Source organism: Vipera ursinii (genome assembly GCF_947247035.1).
Source record: "Vipera ursinii genome assembly, chromosome: 2".
Taxonomy (NCBI): domain Eukaryota; kingdom Metazoa; phylum Chordata; class Lepidosauria; order Squamata; family Viperidae; genus Vipera; species Vipera ursinii.
The window spans coordinates 77,320,088-77,330,244 of NC_139513.1; positions in this window are offsets into that span (position 1 = coordinate 77,320,088).

A 10,157-nucleotide genomic window follows, 5' to 3' on the forward strand; every position below is an offset into this window, starting at 1 on the left:
TTTAACACCCATGTCTACTGGATAATCCAAGATCCTTCTTCTACTATTTTTAGAAACTATTGGTCCGTTTCCAGAACACTCATCTGGCAATTAGCAGCTGAAAATAGTAGCAAATTCTAACAAAATTTTAAATGGTATTTTGAGATGGAAGAGGAGAGAAGAAAAAAAGAAAATCTAAAGCGATGGCATTGATCAGCAGAATGGGACAAGGCTGAACTTCAACAGAGCAAATTATTATCTCTTTCTGGAGTGAAATTGTTTATATTAAGCTTGTGATATTTCTCTTCCTATTCATCTTTGATGAAATATTGGGGTCTGAGAGTTTGGATGTTTGTGTGTGTGTGTGTGTGTGTGTGTGTGTGTGTGTGTGTGTGTGTGTTTGTATACACATACATATGAGAAAGTCAACCAGAAAAAGAAGGGTGGAGTTGATTGATTATCAATTAATTATATTGAATATCATTTTTCTTCTGTTTGGTTTAGATGGGAAGGTTACAATCAGCATAACATCGCAGCTGATACTGTTCTAACCTTTGTCTCCGGGAAACCAGTGAAAAAGTTCAAAAGAAGTCCTTCAGTTGAACATGTACATGGGATAACTTCTCTGTGCTTTCCCAAAGCTAAAATAGAGCCTTTCCTGTATGCTAACTTACAGTATTGTTCCACAAAAGAGAAAAAAGGTATGCCTACTTTGTAACAACGTACCTAAAGAGTGGTCCAACACCCATCTCATAACTAAAATGATATAGTTACTGGCTACTTTCAGACCTTCCCTTTACCAAAAAGCTCCAGATCAATTTTCCATAACCTGGTGACCTGTAGATGTGTGAAAACTTACATTAATGCAACAATGGGAACTATCCAACCTCTTTATCCAGAACTTTTCCAATTCTGCACCCATTAGACACGCGGCCACTCAAGGGAGTAAGATCCTGAATGCAGAAATGGAAATTCAGTTTCTTGATTTCCCCACTATAATTGGTTTATTAATGACAGCATTTTAATGATCTGTTTAAAATAAATAAACCATTCTCACCATTTCAAAGGTTTTTTTGTGAGGCTCAGCTGATATTAAAATAGCACCAACCTTATGTGCTTTTTCAGCAAGTGACCTAATTAGTTAATAAAGTAATTGAATATTAAAAAGGATGTTGCAAGTGATTAAAATTTAAGAGCCTTCAGAACATTATTAAAGCTATAAATCATACATCACTGTTTTAATTTGCATAGCTATGGAATTACTAATGGTCCCACATGAATATGGTACTTGGCAATTAGTCTTTTACACAAAATGTTGGCAATGCCAGGATAGTTTACCAAAATTGTCTCTTCTGAGTATATTTTTGGGCTAATTTCTGGTTTGAAAGTACGCTGGGGGTGAAGGGGAAGGTTATTTTTTAGGGATTCAGATCCTCAAATGGCAAAGAGGCACGTTATGTTCTTTTATGGGCCTGGACAAGGTATCTCAAATGACTCTAACATTTCTCTGAATCCCCTTGACATTGATTAATTCACAGCCACAGCTGTGAATAAGGACACAATCTCTGCTATGCTTTCATTTTGCTTAGGATGTGTAGCTGGATTTCCCAAGGCAGCCTTTGAAAGTCTGCGTTGGTGAAGTACCAGCAAGATAGCCCACAGAGCTGCCAACAACTTTGTTTCATGCCATTCAGTGCAACTGGAGGCCTATTGTCCTTAATGAAACTGTAGCTCACAATGTAGACAAGTTTTCTTCAAGCTCTGTCATTTCCTGCCTGTTCTTTCTAGGATCAGGGGCGAGGTTTTCAAGGGGAGATTTATGCATATTGTTTGTGACCTCTATGTATTACAGCTATTGTATTTCCAATGTAGTGTAATGTTCCAGTAACGTTGCTATGGGTACCTGAGGCATCCCGTTTTATATCTGTATTTATTGGTTATCTGTAGATTTCACCTTTTTCTCCTGGAGCTCAAGGGGTGACATGCGTGGCACTCCCTCCTTCATTTTTTTCCTACTCCTCCTCGATAGAGAGACTGAGCTGTGAAACAACGCCTGCCATCCAGCAATGCAGTGCAGCCCACAAAGGGAATACGCATCCCCCTCAAAGTGATGTAGCCAGCCAGTTTGATGGAAGTCCAAGGATCATGTGCTACATTTGGACACGCAGATGATACACAATGCACCCTGACCCTCTCTGTGCAATTAGACATTGTTTCTGCAGGAGAGCCCCTTCTGCACTGAGGTCTGTTCCCCTTCAAAGAAAAGCATACACACTTTATTTCAAATCACCGTTCCATGGTTTTGCGGAACAATATACATCAGCATCCTTCCTTGTTTTGTTATTTTATGGGCCTATTAATCAGGCAAAATGTTACCCAAAATGTCATCCTCTAGCCTGAATGCTGAAGGGGGAATGTGAGGATCTAGATGTTTTCTCATCGCTAATTTGTGCTTAATTGCTCACTCCTCTGATGGGATGAATCGTGCTTGCACACCCATCTTCTGCTCTCCTTCTGAATCTCTCATGGTGAAAAAAAGGTTGCGCTCCAGGCATTCTGCATCGTATCATAAACTCGAAGCACCGAAAGCCTAACAACGGTTCCTTTTTACGCGCCCTCCTATTCCCAATGTGATATGGAGCGGCTATTTTGGTTTTGCACGGTGAGTGCATTTCATTTTGAAGAGCTTACAGGGCCAGAAGCTACAGGCAGTTGCCTTCTCCTTGAGATGCCTGCCTTCCCTTGCCTGGTTTGATGAAAGCCAATGCTTCTTGTTCATTAGCTGATGATGATGGCAGACAAAGGCAAAGTCCAGAGTCAGAGGAGTTGCTAGAAAACGTTTCACACCCGGTATGCCTCGGTGCACTGAAGCTCTGCAAGCCTTGGCTTAAGGCTGAGGTTTTAATTAGCTAGCAGTCTGATAGAAGAAGCAAACACTGAGGACCTCTAGCCCAGGGAAGAATGATAAGTTCCCTACTCCCTTTGTAATAAATTAATTCCCATGGTCTGGCACTATAAGGAAGTCATTTACCAGGAAGTTAGGATCAAAACCTGCACACATCTGAATCAGAAAAGAGCCATCACAACAGCCGAGTACTAAAGAAGTTGCCAGGTCCTATTTAAATCAATCCAAATTCGGTACCTTTTTCATTTCCAAAAAGTAGTAAAATTCATCATTAAGGATGAAAATAGGCTGGCCTATTGATAGGTTTGTAGGGTTTACAGAGGGGAGGGCTATCCAATGGCAAAATGAATGCCATTTCCATCACACACACACACACACACACACACACACACACACACACACACACACACACCCTGGCATCTGCTAGTCATCTCATTAGCCGGGTGATTCATCCTGGGGACAGGGATGCCTTAATATCACCCATCTCAATGACACAATTAGAAGAGTGGCAAAATTGACTTATTTGACTGGAGAAAGGATAATAGCTGCATTTATTAACGATTGGAAACCCTGTATGGACTTTTTGCTGAAAAAAGAAAAACAAACTTGTGATTTATGTGATTAGAAAGGGTAGTTTATGGAAAGAAGGAGCTATGTTATAACCTATGGTGTGTGTGTGTGTGTGTGTGTGTGTGTGTGTGTTTAAAATATAAATGTAACTGCTGTTAAGAAGACCATTCCTTTTTAACTTTTTCTTTCTTTGCACTTTTTCATGTACTTACATTTTTTATTTTTCTTACTTTTCTCTTTCAAAATGTTGTATTTATTCTTTTAAAATTTATTTAATAAAAATTATATTTAATACATATAATACCTCTCTCTCATATCTATCTATCTATCTATCTATCTATCTATCTATCTATCTATCTATCTATCTCTATCTATCTATCTATCTATCTATCTATCTATCTATCTATCTATCTACAGTATCTATCTATCTATCTATCTATCTCTATCTATCTATCTATCTATCTATCTATCTATCTATCTATCTATCTATCTATCTATCTATCTATCTATCTATCTATCTATCTACAGTATCTATCTATCTATCTATCTATCTATCTATCTATCTATCTATCTATCTATCTATCTATCTATCTATCTATCTATCTATCTATCTATCTATCTATCATTTATTAATATCACTCATCCTGTATGTTAGGCTATTTTTGCACAAATGTCACAGGCAGGGAGCAACTAACAGATCCCATATATCCATTCATGTTCAATGGTACCCCCACCCCCCACCCCAGCAAATATTTCTTAATATCTACACCACTAGGGCTTCCCATGCAAGTACCAGGAGACAGAAGGATGGCCAAGATATTGGAACTTTGATATGATGGTTTCTTGGCAAATATAGAATAATTCTCCTGGCTGGGCATTTTAAACCTCTGGTCATATTAAAACCTTATGCTAAATATAAACAACTATATTTAGTTGTATCTATACTAAAAAAATGAAAAGAAACACTGAACAACATATTAAATATACCTTCTATAGCAGCTAAATCTAGGAGGAGGAGGAAGAGGAGGAAGAGGAGGAGGAGGAGGAGGAGGAGGAGGAGGAGGGAGGGAGGGAGGGAAAGCAAAGGTACAAGTAAACAAATGCTAACTGAAACTAAGGAAAACCAAAATGATTCTAGAGTTTTACGGCCAGCCTGCAGCACATGATCTGCAGATGGTACAAAAATGTGGAGCGAATTAAAGAAGCCGAGGATGCTAGTTTAGGGTTCCACCACCCTCCCATGAGGTTGTGTCTACTCTGGGCAGACTGGACGTGCATTTGGATGACAGCAATCCATGGAAGTCACACTAATCACAATATCTACTTCTAAACTAACTTCTGCACATTGTAGGCAAATCAGCGTTTCCTGTAATGCTGAGCAGATAAATTCTCCTCCTCAGAATTTGTTTCTCCCGAGATTTTTTTTTTACTTTGATGAAAGAGTTTGCCATATAAATTCTATTATAGGAAAAGAGCATCACAGTGGGCACAATATGATTTTCTTGCAGTGATTTATTACAAGGTTGTCAAGGGGTATAACTGGTCTTTCATTGCATTCACACTTCTCCAGAAATCAGCAGCCTCCTTGACTTCCCATGCTTTTTATTCAACCCTAAGACTGCTCAGTTTTTATTTTCAATAGCAGGGCTACCAAGGGGGACTCCTGTCCTTGAGAAACGGTTGGAAAATTTTTCCTTCCTCTAAGGAAGGAAGAATTTCTGAAGGCCATGAATGTCCAGCTCTAGTTCTCATTTGCCTCTTCTTTTATGGATGTGTTGCTATGACATAGTACAGAGATGGTGAACCTTTTGGAGACTGAGTGCCCAAAAACTGGCCCACCCTGCAGCCCTACCCACCCCCACCCTGCCCACCTGCAGGGCCACCCACCACCTCCATGGCCCGCCGCAGCAGATTGCCCAGGCGGCCCTGTAGTGCCAAGGTGGCCATGCCCTCCACCCACGCAGACTTGTCCCTGCTGCCCAGCTGCCATGTGCTGCTCCACGTGGGCCGCTCCCAGGGGTAACATGCCTCCTGGGGAGCTGCTGGTGAGGAGGGGGCCACAGGTGGAGGTGGAGCTGGGGTGACAGCGTGCATGCCCACAGAGAAGGCTCCGAGTGCCGCCTCTGGCATGCGTGCCATAGGTTTGCCACCACTGATATAGTAGGTATTTGAACTGAACTTCCTCCTCCTATATTATTATTATTATTATTATTATTATTATTATTATTATTATTATTATTATTATTATTATTATTATTATTATTATTATTATTATTATTTCTCCTCCTCCTCCTCCTCCTCCTCCTCCTCCTTAAAACAAGCTGAGGGACGACTGGGGAGACAGCACCAGCATTTAAAGACTCTCCTTCCCATAGTTTTGAAGGGACAAGAAGATGGGAGTTTGAGTCATTCCTACATTTCCTCCCAATTGATTTACTGCTGAATAGTAGATGGGATAACATGCACACACACAAAATTAAGGATGATGACTTTGTGCCATCCATATACTCCTTCCTGTCCAGACCTGTCATAAATCATAAACTATCTTCCTTCCGTGGATACTAGCACCTCTGGGGAGGGATAAGGTGTTTAAATTTCTGAAATGGAACAGAACAATTGTTACTTTTGTCCTCCCTGTCCAGTGTAGTATCTGTACCATTACTTGTAAGCAAAAAAAAGCATGAGTTTCTGGGTTGGTTTCCGAACGTTTTGTTACCAGGCTAGGCAACATCTTCAGCGGAGTTTAGGGGATGAGAGTGTCAGTGCTCTTCTGTTTATAAAGGCTTCAGGTGTTATATTCAGGTGTTCTGTGTCGGTACTATTCTATTTATAAGGGCTTCACACATGAAGCCCTTATAAACAGAAGAGCACTGACACTCACATACCCTAAACTCTGCTGAAGATGTGACCTAAGCCTGGTAACAAAACGTTTGGAAACCAACCCACAAACTCGGAGAACGAACCTTCACCCTCATCCTACACCCGAGTTACAGATATTCAGCGCTATTGCAAAAGAAAGGAAAGAAAGAAAGAAAGAAAGAAAGAAAGAAAGAAAAAGAAAGAAAGAAAGCGAAAGAAAGAAAGAAAGAAAGAAAGAAAGAAAGAAAGAAAGAAAGAAAGAAAGAAAGAAAGAAAGAAAGCCAAGATATCACTTGTAGGTCTCACATTTTTAGCTCTACGTACATTTTCACCAAAATACAGACTTCCTTATGTACCAATCGGAGGTACCGGAGAGACACGATCTCATAATTAAGAGTTCACTCATGACACTCTCCACATCATGAACTTAGTTTGTGTACAAGTACTCCTTGATTTACGACCACAATCAGGACCAGAATTTCTGTTGCCAGGCCGATCAGTTGTTGAGTTGCACCCAAGTTTATAACCCTTTTTTTTTGGTCGTGGTTGTTAAGCGAATCACTGCAATTGTTTAAATGAACCGTGGCGTTTAAGCGAATCTGGCTTTCCCCATCGATTCTGCTTGTCGGAAGCCAGCTGGGAAGGTTGCAGATGACCCCAGGATGCTCCAACCATAGTAAATATAGGCAGGTAGCCAAGCATCCAAATTTTGAAGATGCCGCAACGGTTGTTAAGTACAGGAACTAGTTGTAAGTCACTTTTTTTCAGTGACGATCGCTAAATGAATGGTGGTAGGTCAAGGTCTACCTATATTAGCCATTAGCAAAGTCTAGGAAGTTGCAAGGGGACAAAAAGAGTTACTTGAAAAGTTGCACAAACATCACACACAACCAAAGCAGTAATGAGTTAATCCAGCAGGTGCAATGCTGTGAGCAGCAGGTCAACTTTTTTTTTTTTTGCTTCTGGATGCAAAGTCGAGTTTTAGAAGCCAAGCAGCCATAAAGAAAAACTAGATTATAAGAACCGAATGAAACACACACACACACAAACACAAACACACACACACACACACACACGCTGCAGCTTTCTTTGAAATGTTTACAAAAGATCCCTTTCTAATTAGTAATTGCCCTAATTACTTGAAAACAGTGGGCGCCCTTTTAGATCCCGTTAAAAGATTTTCTGATGAAGCACTTCGGGCTATGAAATGAAAGGACGCCCCTGCTAAAAGCATTCAATGCTAATTCAATTATATGTGTTTTTAAGCCACCTGCTCCAAAGAAAGCAGGAAAAACTAGCATTCCCAAAAGGTTTGCACTTTCGATTTCTCTCGGACTTTTGGCCGGAGCAACAACCCGCATTAGCTCACACTCAACTCTTTCCCTCCCTCCCCACTTCGGTGATCTTCTAACTCGGCTGATTCCGAAGTGATGGACCCCAACCTCGCCGGGGGGGGGGGGGGGGAGCGGAACATAGACTTGCTTTACGCTATTGCCATCTAGTGGACACGCCTGGAGATTACAAGCAAGTTTGTCACGGAAACCGCTTGCAGAGACGAATGTTTGGAAGGAAGCCTTTTGTCCAACGGAGAAGCGCATTTTCTAGCTCTCCCAACAACAACAACAAAAACCCGCAGCCAAACATGTACATACGTTAATGCCATATTTATTTATGTCTTTTGTATCCCGCCTTTAATATTTGTACAAATAATTCAAGGCAGCAAACATATCCTCCTCCTATTTGCCCTACAACAGCCCTGTGAAGTGATGAGAGCTATGCATTGACTAAGCCAGTTTGGGTTACTGAACTCAGTTGACTACAATGGCAACAGACTAAGTCTGTTGTCCTTGAATGCTTGGCATGGCTCCTGTGACTGGCCTTAGGGGCTGCTGGGTTTCAAATGTGCAAGAAGACAGAATGAAGCAATTGTCCAGCTGGGAAAATCAGCACTAATTTCCTAGCCTTTCTATAGGTAAAAATAAGAAAACTTCCCTGCCCTGTTTAATGTGACAGAAACAAGGAATCCTTTGTCTCAACTTGCTAACTTGTTTTATTTCTGCAAGCAACTTCTAAGTTCTCCCTCTCTCTCTCTAACTTATTCTCGCTCGCTCTCATCTTGTCCGATGACTAAAGATTGACTCTATATTAAAAAAAAACCCTTCTCATTGAAAGGACCATGCTTGGCCATTAGAAGCTTAATCAAGAAGCATGCCAAGAATAAAAGTGCCAAAAATTGAACGGGGCGTTGAAATATCAGCCAAATGGCAAATTGTTCCAGAGCTGTTAAAATAGGATAAGCAGCTTGAAGTGAGCTTGGAGGAATGGGTGGAGCTGAAAACCTCTGATTCTGGGAAGGGGGGGGGGGAATTCTCCCTTTGGGAGAATATTTCAGATTTCTAATGAATGATCATTTGCTATGAACCTACGAATGATGTGAACTTTTCAGCACTGACTACTCTGGGCAGCCATAACAAGGTACTACATTCAAGACAAGGAAAATTCAGCAATATGAGCTGATTATTGGGAAAATTTGACAAATATAAATTTGCAGTAACCGATACAAATCAAAGCCTTGATATAACTTTAACTGCAAAAGTAACGATGGCCATTTCCTCCCTTCAAGGTATTTTCAAACCAAGTAACTTTACCTGGATTAAGCCCAGTATTTAACGTAAAGAAAAACAAAACAAAACATGTGTTACTGAGCAAGTAAAAGGGCCATTTGTGCATTTGGGTAAAAATCATAAACATGGAATAAATTGTTGAAAATCTAATTTATGAAAAGCTAGCATGCCAGTATTTCTTTCATACGGCAGTGAAATAACTACCCCAAAATCCAGCAAAAGCTTATAGATAAAGTCAGTATTTAACACACAGCCCAAAAAGAAATATTAAAAATATTGGGTGGCTTGTTAATATGCAAAAAGAAAAGGCTCTCACAATTTCGACATTTGCTTGTCAAGATTCCCTTGTCAATCTCTTTATCTTATAATCAGACTTAAGATGCTCCAGTTATTAACAATACTACTAGTGATGAACTAGAAAGCCAATTTTCTTAGCTGTGCTCAAATCAAAATATTCTAAACAAAAAAATGGGAATTCATAGAAAAGTTTCTTTCTACCCAGGGTCAGCAAAAGAAAAGCAAAGGTTTCCCTCCCTCTTCTCAGGTTTGGTTATAGATCCAGACTTTGTTACCTCCAAACTGGTAGTGATAAGAACTATCCTGTCTTTGGGTTTCCTTCTTGCACAAACCTCTTAAAGAATTCAGGTTAGTAGTTTCCGTTCTCTTGGCATATCTTCAGATCAGGACTGCAGGCTCCGTTTCCTTCCTGCCACAGTCCTTCCACTGAATTTCCACGAGCTCTTAATTTCCCACTGATAGCAAGAAGATCTCTCTCTCTCTCTCTCTCTTAGTCCTTAAAAATGGCAAAAATGTTTGCAAACGACTGAGCTGCTGAACAAAGCAGCTGGTACTGGGTATGTCTAGTTTAATAAAGAGAAGGATAAAGGCAGGGGGGCTTAATTTTTTAATTTATTTTTTATTTTAATTCCATTTATATCCCGCCCTTCTCCGAAGACCCAGGGCGGCTTACAAGCTTAGCAGTAGCCTTCTTTCTATGTATATGCCTGCTTATTAGGGCTTTCACACACACCCCCAAGTGGCATTATTACAAAGTCAGCTTATTGCCCCCAACAATCTGGGTCCTCATTTTACCTACCTCGGAAGGATGGAAGGCTGAGTCAACCTTGAGCCTGGTGGGATGCGAACCTGCACTAATTGCAGGCAGCTGGTGTTACTTAAGGAGGCAATGTTCCAATATCTCAGGGGCTGCCACAAGGAAA